The following is a 13,855-nucleotide window of genomic DNA, read 5'->3' on the forward strand; positions in this document are numbered from 1 at the left end:
ACCATCCCCTTTGTTGTCTTTGCATCCTTTCCGGCCTGGTTAGTTACTTAATTTAGTTGATGTTTGAGTAGTTACTGTGTGTTATGTGTCTGTTCCTTCTTCTGTACGTCTATTGGCCCCACTTTACTTGAGCCATCCTTAACCACGCCTAGCCTAGTGAATTAACCTTCTGGCATTTCCTTCTGTTTCCATCTCTTTTCTATCCAGTTCTTATAGCCGGTGGCCAGATGACAACTCTGACCATGTTACTCCCCTGTCTTCCATACTGAGTTAAGTCTAGTAACCTCCTTAGGCCTCTGAATCATTTATTTTTCATTTACTTCTTTTGTAGTTACTGATCTTTTCAACTCAAATATTTGAGCTGCCAGTGCTTTTCTGCTTTATTGTAATGCTTTCGGTCATTGTGTTCCTTCAGTGTCGAATATTCTCTTCTCCCATCTCCTATCTCTGTGTCTCATATCCTTCCAGACCCACTATGGATATTATTTCTTCCACAAAGGCCTTCCTTATCCTTAGTACTGAAAATCATTATCGAAAACTTGAATCCTCAAAACACTCTATCAAAACCAATCTTATTTGTGTTTTGCCTTGTATAATAGTAATTTATATACATCTAGTAGACTTAGATTTGTAGGATGAAAGGTCTATGAATTTTTGTTGTGAGGAGGAAAGCAAATAGCTTAGCGGCTGAGAGCATGGCCTCTGGAGTGAGACTGCCTGGGTTCAGATCCTGGCTCTGACTGCTTAGCTGTGTCACTGGTGGGTAAATAGTAACTTTCTTTTCTAGTTTGCTACAAGAGAATAAAAATAGTATCTTTTTATAGGGGGCTTGTTGTGAGTGTTAGATTAGTTGATATATATAAAGTGTTTATAATAGTATCTGGTACATGGTTAAGTGGGTACACCTCTGCCTCTTTGTTTTTTTTTTTAATGGCTTTACAATGTTGTGTTAGTTTCTGCTGTACAACGAACTGAATCAGCTATATGTATACATATATCCCCTCCCATCCTGCCCATCTAGGTCATCACAAAGCACCGACCTGAGCTTCCTGTGCTATACTGCAGGTTCCCACTAGCTATCAGTTTTATACATAGTAGTGTATTTATGTCAAACCTGCCTCTTTTTGATTAAAATGATATTTTGTGACAGTTTGTCTGTTGAGGACTAGGTATCGACCTAGCTCCATCCCTGTGTATTTTGGAGATAAAACTTTTATCTAGCATTCCAGTTGCAAAGTCCCTCCTCTCTCTTTTCACTCCATCAGTTTTCTTTTTATCTTTAGTTTGGTAGTCTTCATTTTGTAGATACTTTTTATAATAATTTGATTAATCGCTTGAAATGAAAGGACAAACTCCCTTTCATTACTAGAAATATTCCGTATTTTTCTAGTTAAAAAATAAAGTTGTAACCCACCTAAAAATCCTGTATGATGTGTCATGGAGATTTAAAGAGATCAATTTGTTTTTCTTCATGTTAACGTTATTATACTAGAAATGATAATCTGTTATTTTTCCTGTCTTTTCCTGTGATGAGAACTGTTCAGATCTACTCTCTCAGCAGCTTTCACAGGCGCAGCAAAGTATTGTAAGTGTACTCTCCATGCTGTACATTACAGCCTCAGAACTTACGTACAACTGGAAGTTTGTACCTTTTGACCCATTTCATTCATTTTGCCCACCCCTCTGCCCGGCTGACAACCGCCAGTCTGTTCTCTGTTTCTGTGAGTTTGATTTTATTAGATTCCATATATAAGTGAGATCATATAGTATTTGTCTTTCTCTGTCTGACTGATTTCACTTAGCATAATGCCTTCAAGGTTCCATCCATGTTGTCCTTGTGTACTTAAAATGTACTAATTTATAGCTTTAAGTAGTTGTTTCCTATTTGCTTTTAGTTGTTATCTAGTATCAGTAGGTTTAGATACATCCTCATTCTTTAATTTTTTCAAATTTACTTTAGACAACATATTCTCTCTCAGTATTTTTCCTTAGTATTTCATTATACTTTGGAGATTTAAATTGACATTATGCTAAATCTATGAATTTACTTAGGAAGTGTTTTCAGCTTTGCTAATTTAAATAATGAGAGGTAGTTCTGGTTTTTCTTTTTGCGGTATGCAGGCCCCTCACTGCTGTGGCCTCTCCCGCCATAGAGCACAGGCTCCGGGCGCGCAGGCTCAGCGGCCATGGCTCACGGGCCCAGCCGCTCCACGGCATGTGGGATCCTCCCAGACCGGGGCACGAACCCGCATCCCCTGCATCGGCAGGCGGACTTCCAACCCCTGAGCCACCGGGGAAGCCCTCTGTTTGTTTTTAATCAATATTTTTTCCTTTCCTCTTCTCTTCTTTTCCTTTTTTCTTTTTCACTTATTTTTTCTTCCTTAATACTTGCTCTCTTTAAATTCTCATTAAGTTAATTTCCAAGGATTTATTTGTTTGTTTATGGAAATGTGATATCTCTTTATAGCTCTTATTAATAAAGAATTGTTTGAAAAGGATTGTGTAATAATTGAGATGCCATTCTAATATTACTAGGGTTTAAAAAAAAATCAAACCCACAAAATTTGCTTATGTGTGTGATTTCTCTTTAAAAATAATGTTTTAGATTCATATCCAGTTGTATTTTCATTATTTTCACTTTCTTGCTGTACCTTGATGATTTCATAGTAGGAAATAAGCATCAGGGCCACATTTTGACTTTCATGGGCCGTCAGCACTTTTGTCTTCCTGGTTCCCTTTCTCCATAAAAAAGTAATAAAAATATTTTATGACTGCATTATTATAAAGGCAAGTGCATTATTATACATGAAAACATTTTCTTTGACCCAAGTTTGTGGCATTCAGCACATTCACATTGTTGTGGGATCATCACCACTGTCCATCTCCAGATCTTTTCATCATATCCCCAAGTGAGCTCTGCCTGTTAAACAACTTACCACTTCCCCCTTCCCCAGAACCTGGTAATCACTTACTGTTTGGTTTTAATTTTTAAAATCATTTCATAATTAGTTATATGGAAAACATGGAAATCTGGTTTATGTTGTCTAGGAATCTAGATACATATGTTTAGTATGGGTTGCTGATGGTAGCGTGAGAATATTGAACCAGTATTGTAGGTTGTCAGTGAAGTATTCTAGGTACCTGGTGTGCTTTAGAAAAGACAGACATGTCATTGGTGTGAGAGGGAAAAGGGGACATGAGTTTTCCTGAGGCAAATGTAGATAGGGTAGGTTGAAGTAGAGGCACGTTATGGACGGGAATGCAGTTCATCAGGTTACTTGTATACTAGGCAACAGTCTAGGTTTTTTTTTTTTTTAAAAAAAACATTGCCATATGGTATTAATCTGTAATTTTACAAAATGTACAGATCTCTTTAAGAGGACAGATTTAGGGACAGTTGAGGGAACTTTAAGAAAAGCATTTCTACTTCAGTAAGATTCTTTTTTAAACAAAATGATTTGTAACCAGCAATATATTGTAGAATTATTTAGTGCATAAAGTAACTCATATTAAAGTCTTTCTTCCCTAAGAAAATAATAGTTAAAAATCCTTTTGGGGGCTTCCCTGGTGGCGCAGTGGTTGAGAGTCCGCCTGCCGATGCAGGGGACACGGGTTCGTGCCCCGGTCCGGGAGGATCCCACATGCCGCGGAGCGGCTGGGCCCGTGAGCCATGGCCGCTGGGCCTGTGCGTCCGGAGCCTGTGCTCCGCGACGGGAGAGGCCGCAGCAGTGAGAGGCCCGCGTACTGAAAAAAAAAAAAAAAAAAAAAAAATCCTTTTGGGCCCTTTTTAAAGAATTCCTTCCTTCCTTCCTCCCTCCCTCCCTCCCTCCCTCCCTTCCTCCCTCCCTTCCTTTCTTTATTTCGAGTCATCTGTTTTGGAGTTATGGTTGTTTGGGAAATAGTCTCAATTTTTAAGGGGAAATGAAGAGCCAATTATTGTGAAATTTCATTTGGTCAGAGAACTGTGACCCAGAAACATGGTTCCAGCAGTATTTCGCAAAACCCTCTTTAAAAAAAACGTACTGTTTGAGCCACACATACGTGTGTATTTATGTTTGTTGATTTAAAGAAATACTTATGCTTATGAAATATGTACTTTTTTGTTTCAAAAATAGATACTCACATGGCTCAAAATTTAAAACAGTTTAAAAAGATGAACATTGACAAGTCTAACTTCTGTTCCTGTTTCCCTCCTCCATCCTCTATAGGTAACCACTTTTGTTTCTTTTGTACCTTTCCAGTGTTTCTTTACACAAATACAAATATCTTTTCCCTGCCATAATAGACAATAAGCATATTATACACTATTCTGCATTTGTAATTACTTAATTCCCTAATATATCCTGTCAGCCTGAAATGTTTGAATATGCTGGACTTAAAAATTCTGAAAATTTTTTTCTGATTTCCAGAGATATTCACGTGATTTTTAGTGTGCAGTTCCAATGTCTAAGTACTGAAAAATACTTAGCCAGTGATGTCATATGATGGACTGAAAAGTCTCTGTTCAGAATCAAGAGAACTTTCAGAATAATAGTAGCAGTTTTCTTTAACATAATACATAGCTTCCCATAATAAATAGCTTTTGTCTATTAGTTTTGATTGATTTGATTATAATTTCATATATAAAAAAATAGATGTGAGGGTGGGTGTTGATTATCCACAATAAAAAGTTAAAGTTAAAACTCTGTAATTGACATCCAGATTAATTTGTGCTATTATTTTATGTCTTAACTGTCTTTGTTTAGCTTTAGACAAAAATATAGTTGACTGAGAGTGGACAATGTGATAAACTTTTTTCTTTACTTGGGTAAGGGATCTATTTGGATAGTAAGTCTTTGATTTATTTGAACAGAATTGGAAGGAGAAAATGATAGTCATTACTGATATTTTGTGAAAAATATAAATATAAGCTTTTGGGAAAGAGTTTGTTAAAAATATTTTTCATTGGCTTTATGTTGTCTTGTCCTGGACCCGGGCTTTGACTACTTCTGACCTTTAGCTGGAGGTTGATAGAATATGTACTGATTTTTTAAGGGAAAAGTAATCTCTGACCTAGACTTCTTCAGGTTGGAAGGGCAGCATCAGTTCTAGAAACAGATTTCTTCCAACATATGTCTTGTAATAATCATAACCTCCATTTACCGGCCTTAGGCTTGAAAGTCTTTTCAGTGTCTGTTAAGGATAATAGCCAGCATTTACTGACTGCTTATTATCTGCCGGCTCTTGTTTAAGTGCCGTATAAACATTTTATTTAATCATCACAACAGCTGTAGGTACTCTAGTTTTTTCTAGTTAACAAATGACAATCTGATTCATATTTAGGATTTTTTAAAATGTAATTTAAACTAGGGGAAGAGTTATAGCAGGAATAAAATTAAAGGCTTTTTTGTAAAGCGTGATCTTGATTTCCTGCTCTCTTTCACTTTCTTAATGTCACAGAATTACTTCAGTTCATTTCATTCTTTTTGTATCAGTCGTTTTTTCTTTTATTTGACAAACAGTGAATACTGGCGGGGTATCATGCTTTGGGTCTAGAGTGGTGAATAAAGCAGGTACAGCCTTTGTCATCAGCTATGGTAACAGTTTGCCAGTGGAAGATAGAAATAAACAGGTAATGGTCTAAGAAGATAGTGAGCAGAGGGCTTCAGTGGAGAATAAAAGGGAGACCTACTTAGGTTTTTCAGGGAGGCACAGGCGTGAGGGATAACATTTACACTATGATTTTAAAGTTGAGAAGAAGCAAAGAGCTGCAAGCAGAGGTCCCAGGCGGAGGGAACAGCCTTCATGTGAATGCTGCAGGGTAGAGGACACTTGGCGCTTTCTAAGAACTTGAAAGGTACGGGCTAGCTGGAGCAGAGGTGAGTCACCCTGAGCAAGCACAGAGGTGGGTATAAAGAGAGTGAGTGGGTTAGAGAAATGGAAGATGATAGTTGGAATCCTTGAAATGGAGTTTGTAGACCTTGACGGTTATTAAAAGGGTGGAGTCAAAAAGCCAATGGTGTTGGAAGCATCACTTCCGTTAAGACAGAAGTAACATTAGAGAGAGTGGCAGTGAGCCAGGAGTTAAAATCATTGAAAGATGAGGGGGCAGTGAGGTTTTTTAAATGAGAAGATCTGAACTGGGCTGTTTTAGGAAAGAGGGAGGGAGAGTGGTTTTGAAGTAGCAAAGGGAGCGAAGAGGACCCTTCAAGAGCCGTGGGAAGACCGAAAGCTACCACTTGAGGTGGCTGCAGGAGAAGTGTTATCTTCCTTGGAGAGCCAGTTTTCTGTAGAGCAAAAGGACCAGCGGTAAGGCCTTTTGTTGATCATGGGCTGTGACTTCTAGAGGGTCCAGTGGAAAGATTGCAGAAGCTGGGGAATAATGGATATGCAGAGCTGTTTAATGATGGAGAGGATAGTCTGGAGCTTCTTGCAGGGACTTGTCTAAACAAGAATAACAGGCATATGTTCTCAAGTTCTCAATTATTGGATCGTAGAGAAAGTTGGGTGCCCAAGACTTGGTCTTGACTTCTGCAGAAGGAACCTTGGAGTCCTGGGAAGGAGTGGTCGGGGCTCCCTTTGACCCCTTTCCATAAAGGTGAAGAGGCTTGAGGTGGGTGGTCTTCCAGAGTCAAAGGTACATTCTTACCGTTTTCTGGGATGAACATCTTTTTCTGTATTTAAGAGCTGTTTGTGCTTCCTTTTCTGTGAACTGTCTGTATCTATCCTTTCCTCATTTCTAGGAGTCCTTGATGTGTTAGGGACATATCTTGTCTGTTTTATGAATTGCGTATATTTTTCCATTGTTTTTTGTTGTTTTGGCTGCGCCACACAGCTTGTGGGATCTTAGTTCCCGACCAGGGATCGAATCCAGGCCCTGGCAGTGAAAGCGCCAAGTCCTAACCACTGGACCGCCAGGGAACTCCTTCCATTATTCTTTTGACTTTGTTTTGTTGCTTTTTCCATTTAGAAAATTTTGATTTTTATATAGCTGACTTTATCAGTCTTACGGTGTTTAGAATTTTGAGTTATACGAGACTTGCCTTCTCCAGGGTTTTAGTAGAATTATCTCATGTTTTCTTTATGGTTTCATTTTTTGTTTTATAATTAATAGACTTTTTTTTAATACAATTTTCGGTTTAGAAAAAAATTGAGCAGATAGTACGAAGAATTCCATAACCCACTCCCACCCTTATATGCAGTTTCCCCTATTATTAACATCTTGCATTAGTGTGGTATATGCTACAAGTAATGGACCAATATTGATACATTATTATTAACTAAAGTCTATAGTTTACATTGACTCACTCTATATTATACAGTTTTATGGGTTTTGACCAGCCCATAATGACTTATCCATTATTACAGTATCGCACAGAGTAGTTTCACCATCCTTAAAATGTCCTGCACTCCCCCAATTCATCCCTCTCCTTTCTCTCTCTGAACCCCTGACAACCATTCATTTCTTTTTTTTTTTTCTATTTCTATAATTTCGCCTTTTCTAAAATGTCATAGAATTAGGATCATATAGTGTGTATAGCCTTTTCAGAAGCCTGTGCACTGCAACGAAGAGCCCACGTGCCACAGTGAAAGATCCCTCGTGCTACAGCTGAGACCCGATGCAGCCAAAAAATAAATAATTATTAAAAAAAATTTTTTTTAATTATGAGTCAAGACATACCAATTTTATTGTTTTTAGTGATTCCTCTCTCTCCCATATGTTATATTACATTGTGTTCTGTTTCACTGAAATATACTCCAGTTTTATATGATCTGGGAAACTCAAAATATCATACTAAATTTAAGTATTCAGTGACTGTTATCTATACTTCCATTAACCCTCAATATTTAGTATGTAGAAGTTTACCTCCTTTTCTGATGAAGTCCTTCGGGCACGTGAACTTGTTCTTTAAATAGCCAAATAACATAATTTGTAGACTATATTCATGTTCCATCAGCTGTCTCATAAGAAATACCTATTTAACAAGCTCAGAATCAGAATTTGTTATTTGTATTCAGTGTTTTGCCCTTTTCCCCCTTGTGCTCTGTAGACTGTGTTTTATGTAATTTATATTATGAATCAAATATGCACTTTGAATATGCCATTGAATATACAGTTATTCATTTCAGTTCTGATTTCTTTCGCATTTTATAATATTAAGTTTATTTTATAGTTAATGTAATGCCTTTTTGCTTTTGAAAGCCACGCCCTATATTAGACTCCCTTTAGTGTTCAAGGAGGGTTTATATTCTCTGTTAATTAAAATTTTTTTTTTACTTTGTTCAACAAAGATTTGAGGTCCCATATCTTTTAGTGTGTGCCTGCTGGGTACTAAGACCTATAAAAGTTATGCAGACACATATCCCCTCCCCACTCCACAATACAGTTATACATATATCCCTGAATTGTGAGTTGTAGTAAAGCACTTTTTATAGCATGTAAAAAGAAAATGTAAAGTTTAAATCACTCTAAAATAGCTTTGAAAGCTAATGTTGTAAAAGTAACTTGATAGAAGAATATGTTTGTGCTTTCTAGAACTAACATTGAGCATCTCTAAGTCCCTGGCATGATTCTGGGAGTAATGTAATAACATACTGAACAGGAAGCATTAAAGTCCCCTTTTACAGATGAGGTCTGTCAAGCCTCAAATCTTTTTCTACTGAATCACAGTGCTGCTTTTGTCTAGCAGTAGGTCTCAGCCCAGTGGTGGTTTAGGGATGGTTTTGGTTGTCACAATGACAGGAGGTTACTACTGACATTGATTAGGTGGGGACTAGAGATGTGGTATGCCAGATAGTCTTACACTGCAAGAATTTTTCTTCCCCTATTTAGAAACATACTGTTAGTATCTTTGTACCTTTTCAGTCCTGCCTCACAGGTGAGGAGAGGTTAACCGTGCGAGCACATTCATGAACTGTGCTATACACTGTTATTTCTGTTACTTTTTTTTTATATTGCTTTTCTTTTATATTTACAATACTTTAAAGAAAATGTTCTATTGTTCTTCTGTCAGGCCCTGTGAGGGGGATAATAAAGAGGTGGTACCCTCTTTTTGAAAAGTTGATTGATCTAAAATCATTGGTTTAGTAATAGGTGCAATAAGTAGTATTTGAATTCACTGCCTTTTCAATGGTAATAATTTCCTCAAGCGTATAAAATCTCATCACAGTTTAACCTGTTATCTTTATAATACAAAAGTACTATTCAATTAAGATGTAGAGATGAGACATATTTTTAAATAAGAGACTTTTAAAAACTTATACAAAGCATAAGATCTCACAAATTTTGACTCCTTTATTCAACTAAATCTTGAATATTTTTGGCTTTCTCCTTATATATTAATAGAAAGACCTTTTCAGGTAATCTCACTAACTGGTGACTAGAGATGAATGCTGAGCTATTTATCTGTCATACTGTACAACAACATACCTACAAGTAGATAGACATTTGTAAATAATGTGGTGACAGTTTTGGAAATGTACTCAGGGCTATTCAAAGAGATTTGAAATTTCATTTTTCTTTGAAAAGAGAACTGTAGGAATGCAAAATTAGTTTTAGTTTTCTTTGGTCCTCTTAACTCTAGATCTGAGCTACATCCTATGCATGTTTAATTTACTGAATTTAACTGTATTCTTTTGCAGCCCCCTCAATTTTATTTTTCTTCAAAACTTGTTCTTCTGTCCATTTAGTGAGCTCTACGTGCTGTCTTAAATTCCAGTTCCCCTTTCTCTTACAGAGTGTGTATATCTCCCTGCACTGAGTATGACTCTTGCTCAGAGTATACATGTTTTAAACAACATGGCCCTGAATATACAAGCCATCTTCTTCACCTGGTGCTCAACATAACAGTTTTGCTTCAGTAATTGAGGAGAAATTGCCTGTATTGAGCATATTTGAGAGATGGCAGAATATGTTCTGCAACAGTAACTCCCTAATCAAAGAAAATTGATTAACTGCCATTTTTGCCTTATTATCCTTACTTTGGAAACTCAGGAAACAGTACAATTCCATTACATTTTACAGTGGTGTGATTTGTGGTATGGTCATTTATCACATAGTAAGTTAAGAGAGTTATTTTGGGGTTGGAAAACTGGGAAGGGTGAGAGAGAGTTCTTTCCTTGTTCTTGTCTGTATCCTTGACCTCTCCTATCTTTTTGTTTTCCAATCTCAAGATAAGGCAGAGAGAGGATGAGTCTTACAAAATGTTTTAAAATACCAAAATGGAGTTTTGGGAAGGGTTTTGAGAGAGATCAGGATTTGACTACCCTTTACAAAAGGTTGGTGGTGGAAACTGTTGGTAGACTCCTCTAAATGCACATGCAGATTTTATCTTAGCAGGTAATTTTACAAAATGCTTCATTAGTATGTATCAACAGTCCCATTCCTCACATCCTGTGCTCCTCCCAGCACTCCTTACTATGCATTTTCCCCTCATCACGTAATTTTTCAGAAATAGATTTTGCGAGTGCATGTACATTTTCCACATAGAAAGCAAACTCAGTGGAAGATGCAGAAGTTGGTAGCTTTATAATGACGATTATTCAGTTATTCTAAGTACTAATTATTGTACAACAGTGAAAATTCGTGTCTTTCCCATTTAGTTCAATGACTTCTTGAGCATCAGCCATGTTGAAGACATAGAACCTGAAAGATGGAGAGTGGTGTGGAGAGAGGGGAGCTGGAGTGAGAGGGTCTAGTGGAGTAGAGCCCCCTCCAAAAGCTTTCTTTCCATGGAAGCCCACAGTACAGTGTATTGAGGTGGCCTGGAGTAATGTTCTGAATAATGAAACGGACTTTGATGCTTTAGTTCATCAGAGCTGACATATGCCGAGGCAGCTGTGTCCATTCATGAAAAGCCTGTTTTCTTGTCTGGTCTAGGAGTCAAGGAAAAGACAGTAGAAGCGACAACTAGATGGAAGTACTGCCTTTTTTTCTCTTGTATTAACTACGTGTTCAAGATCTATGCATAAAAGGATAATGTTTGGATGAACATAGTTTTGGCTGGGCTGACCATGCTTCCAATTTCCCTTGGATAGTTTCACTCTATGCCTGCTGTTCTTGTATTACGCCTGGTTAGCACCCCCTTTCACTCTCAAAGGGGCACTCGTATAGATGATAAATTATACAGACACTGTATTTGTAGTCCATTTTCATTTGTCATTGAGAGGATAATAGCCATAGGACACCTACTTTAAATTATAACTCGTAAACCTTTTTAAAAAGAATATTTTAGCTATAATTTTTTGTTGAATTGTAAGATTTATAATGAAATGTATATAAATATACTTTCACTTCTGTATTTTACTTATCGTTTTGTGGAAATACTGAAAAGCTGAATTGAAAAAAAACACGGAACAGAATGAGGTCGTTAAATACTGGATTTTTGTGGGTCGCTTCTGTTGTTCAATAGCACCAGTTTTATACTCAGTTCTGAAGGGATTTTTTTTTTTTTTAGCTTATTATACCTAAAAAGATATTGCTTTGTTGGCATACATAAAGTGTTTGTCAGGACTTATAAACATTCTAGTTGGCTTTTTTGGGCATTATCCTTTTTATGGACGCAATAGCCAACTTTGCTTTGGTTCCAGACATGTCCTTGCCTTGGTTTTTAAAATTGGCTGTGGTTAAACATTTCAACAGTATAGAAATTAGTGAAATAAAAAGTAAAAAGTTCCATTTCAAAGCCCCTTTCTCCATCCTCTTTTCCAAAAGTCACCACAGTTTAGATTTCTTTCTTTAAAAAAAAACAAAAGTGTGGTTTATGAACAATACATCAGAAATTTCATTTAAAATTTGGTGGTAAAGCAAGTATTGAGGATTATTTTCTAAAATGTTTTATTCACTGAGCTGAATCATCTTTGGATCATTATTTTTAAATGATTTGAATTTCGGTATTTAGATAATTTGGCCTCTGCCAGTGCTTTGAAATGATAATTTTGTATTTGTCAACATGCTTTTCACAACTGCAAAAATTAGCACGAGGTCACAGATTCTGGCTCCTAAAATAAGTCCAACTGTAAAAAAGGCAGAATCTAAATAATGTTATATTATTTCTTCAGTCTAATGATGATGCTTTTAGACACTTTTAATACAAAATCAGTAGAATAAGAGCTGCAGAATCGTGAGTTGAATGCTTGACATATAATAGGTATGCCATAAATACAATTTTCCCCCTCTTTTTTCCATGCTCTTTAGGTGGAAAGCTTCCCAACAGGCAGTGAAACAGCCTTAGAAACAGAAATTTTATTTTTTATTCTAATATCTCCCTATTAAAAATGACTTTTTTTCTGTTTATCATTAGTAATTGCATTTTCAATTCTTAAAGAAATTTTTTAGGACAATTATTCTTACTGGCCAATTTTCCCAGGGCTCAGTGTTGTTCAGATCACTTGATACTGTTTTTTCTTTTGTATGTGTGTGTCCAACTGTCCATTTCCTAAACTTCCATCCCAAGTGGAAGCTCTGTATGTCTGCAGTTAAATAGTAACTGTCCATTTCCCCCTTCTCTTAGCCACTGGTGACTTCTATTCTACTTGTATCTCCATGAATTCGCCTGTTTTGAGTACCACGTATAAGTGGAACCATATAATATTTCTCCTTTTGTGTCTGGCTTATTTCATTAAGTATGTCTTCAAGGTCCATCCATGTAGCATGTGTCAGAATTTCGTTCTTTTAGGCTGAATAGTATTCCATTGTATTTTTTTTTTTAATTAATTAATTTATTTTTTTAAACATCTTTATTGGGGTATAATTGCTTTACAATGGTGTGTTAGTTTCTGCTTTATAGCAAAGTGAATCAGCTATACATATACATATGTTCCCATATGTCTTCCCTCTTGTGTCTTCCTCCCTCCCACTCTCCCCATCCCACCCTTCCAGGCTGTCACAAAGCACCGAGCTAATATCCCTGTGCCTTGCGGCTGCTTCCCCCCAGCTATCTACCTTACTACGTTTGTTAGTGTGTATATGTCCATTGTATTTTGTTAATCCGTTTGTCTGTTGGTGATTTGGCTGTTGTGAATAATGCTGCTCTGAGCATGGATGTACAGATGTCTGCTTCAATCCCTGCTTTCAGTTCTTTTATGTGCGTATTCAGCACATAGTGGTGGAGTTCCTGTGTCACGGGGCAGTTTTATGTCTGACTTTGTGAGAAGCTGTCAGACTTGTCCACAGTCGCTACGTTGTTTCGTTTCGCATCGCCGTGGGCACCGCTGTGCGTAAGGGTTACCATTTCCCCACATCCCCAGCTGGTTGCCTCTTCCTTTTTAATGTGAAATCGTGTCTCACTGTGATTTCATGTGCAGCTCCCTAATGATGCTGAGCGGTTTTTCATGTGCTTTCTGGCCATTTATATATCTTCTTTGGAGAAATGTCTGTTTTGAGTCTTTTGCCCATTTTTGAATTGGATTATCATTTTTTTGTTGTTGAGAGGTAGGACCCCATTGTATATTCTGGATATTAATCCCTTATTAGATACGTCCTTCCGTTTCTATCAGGTTAATTTCATCCAATTAGTTAATTAGTTAATTTTATATATTTTTCTTCTCTGGAAGTTTTATTGGGTTCTTTTTTGTATACCACTTCTTTCCTTTGCTATGTTGATGATTCCTTGTACATCCTCCTTGATCATACTTAAAATAGCTTATATAATTTCCACATTTTCATTTGACTGAGTTTTCTCCTAGTTAAGTGTCACTTCTTCCTGCTTCGTGTCACATCTGGTAATTTTTGATTGAATGCTTAGTATTATGAATTTTATATTGTTGAATGCCAGGTTTTGTCATACTCCTGTTAAAGAATATTGGGCTTGATTCTGTTAGAGGTTAGGCCTGGATCAATTTTATTCTTCTGTGGCTTGTTTTTTAAGCTGTTATT

At 36.8% G+C, this 13,855-nt stretch overlaps 1 protein-coding gene across 2 annotated transcripts in view; it reads left to right on the forward strand.

Annotated features, from left to right (window-relative positions):
- STAM (signal transducing adaptor molecule) overlaps positions 1–13,855 on the forward strand; it is a 66,489-nt gene that overhangs the window by 17,854 nt on the left and 34,780 nt on the right. The gene's annotated exons all lie outside the window — the stretch shown is intronic.

This window comes from Phocoena phocoena, chromosome 2, assembly GCF_963924675.1.
Source record: "Phocoena phocoena chromosome 2, mPhoPho1.1, whole genome shotgun sequence".
Taxonomy (NCBI): domain Eukaryota; kingdom Metazoa; phylum Chordata; class Mammalia; order Artiodactyla; family Phocoenidae; genus Phocoena; species Phocoena phocoena.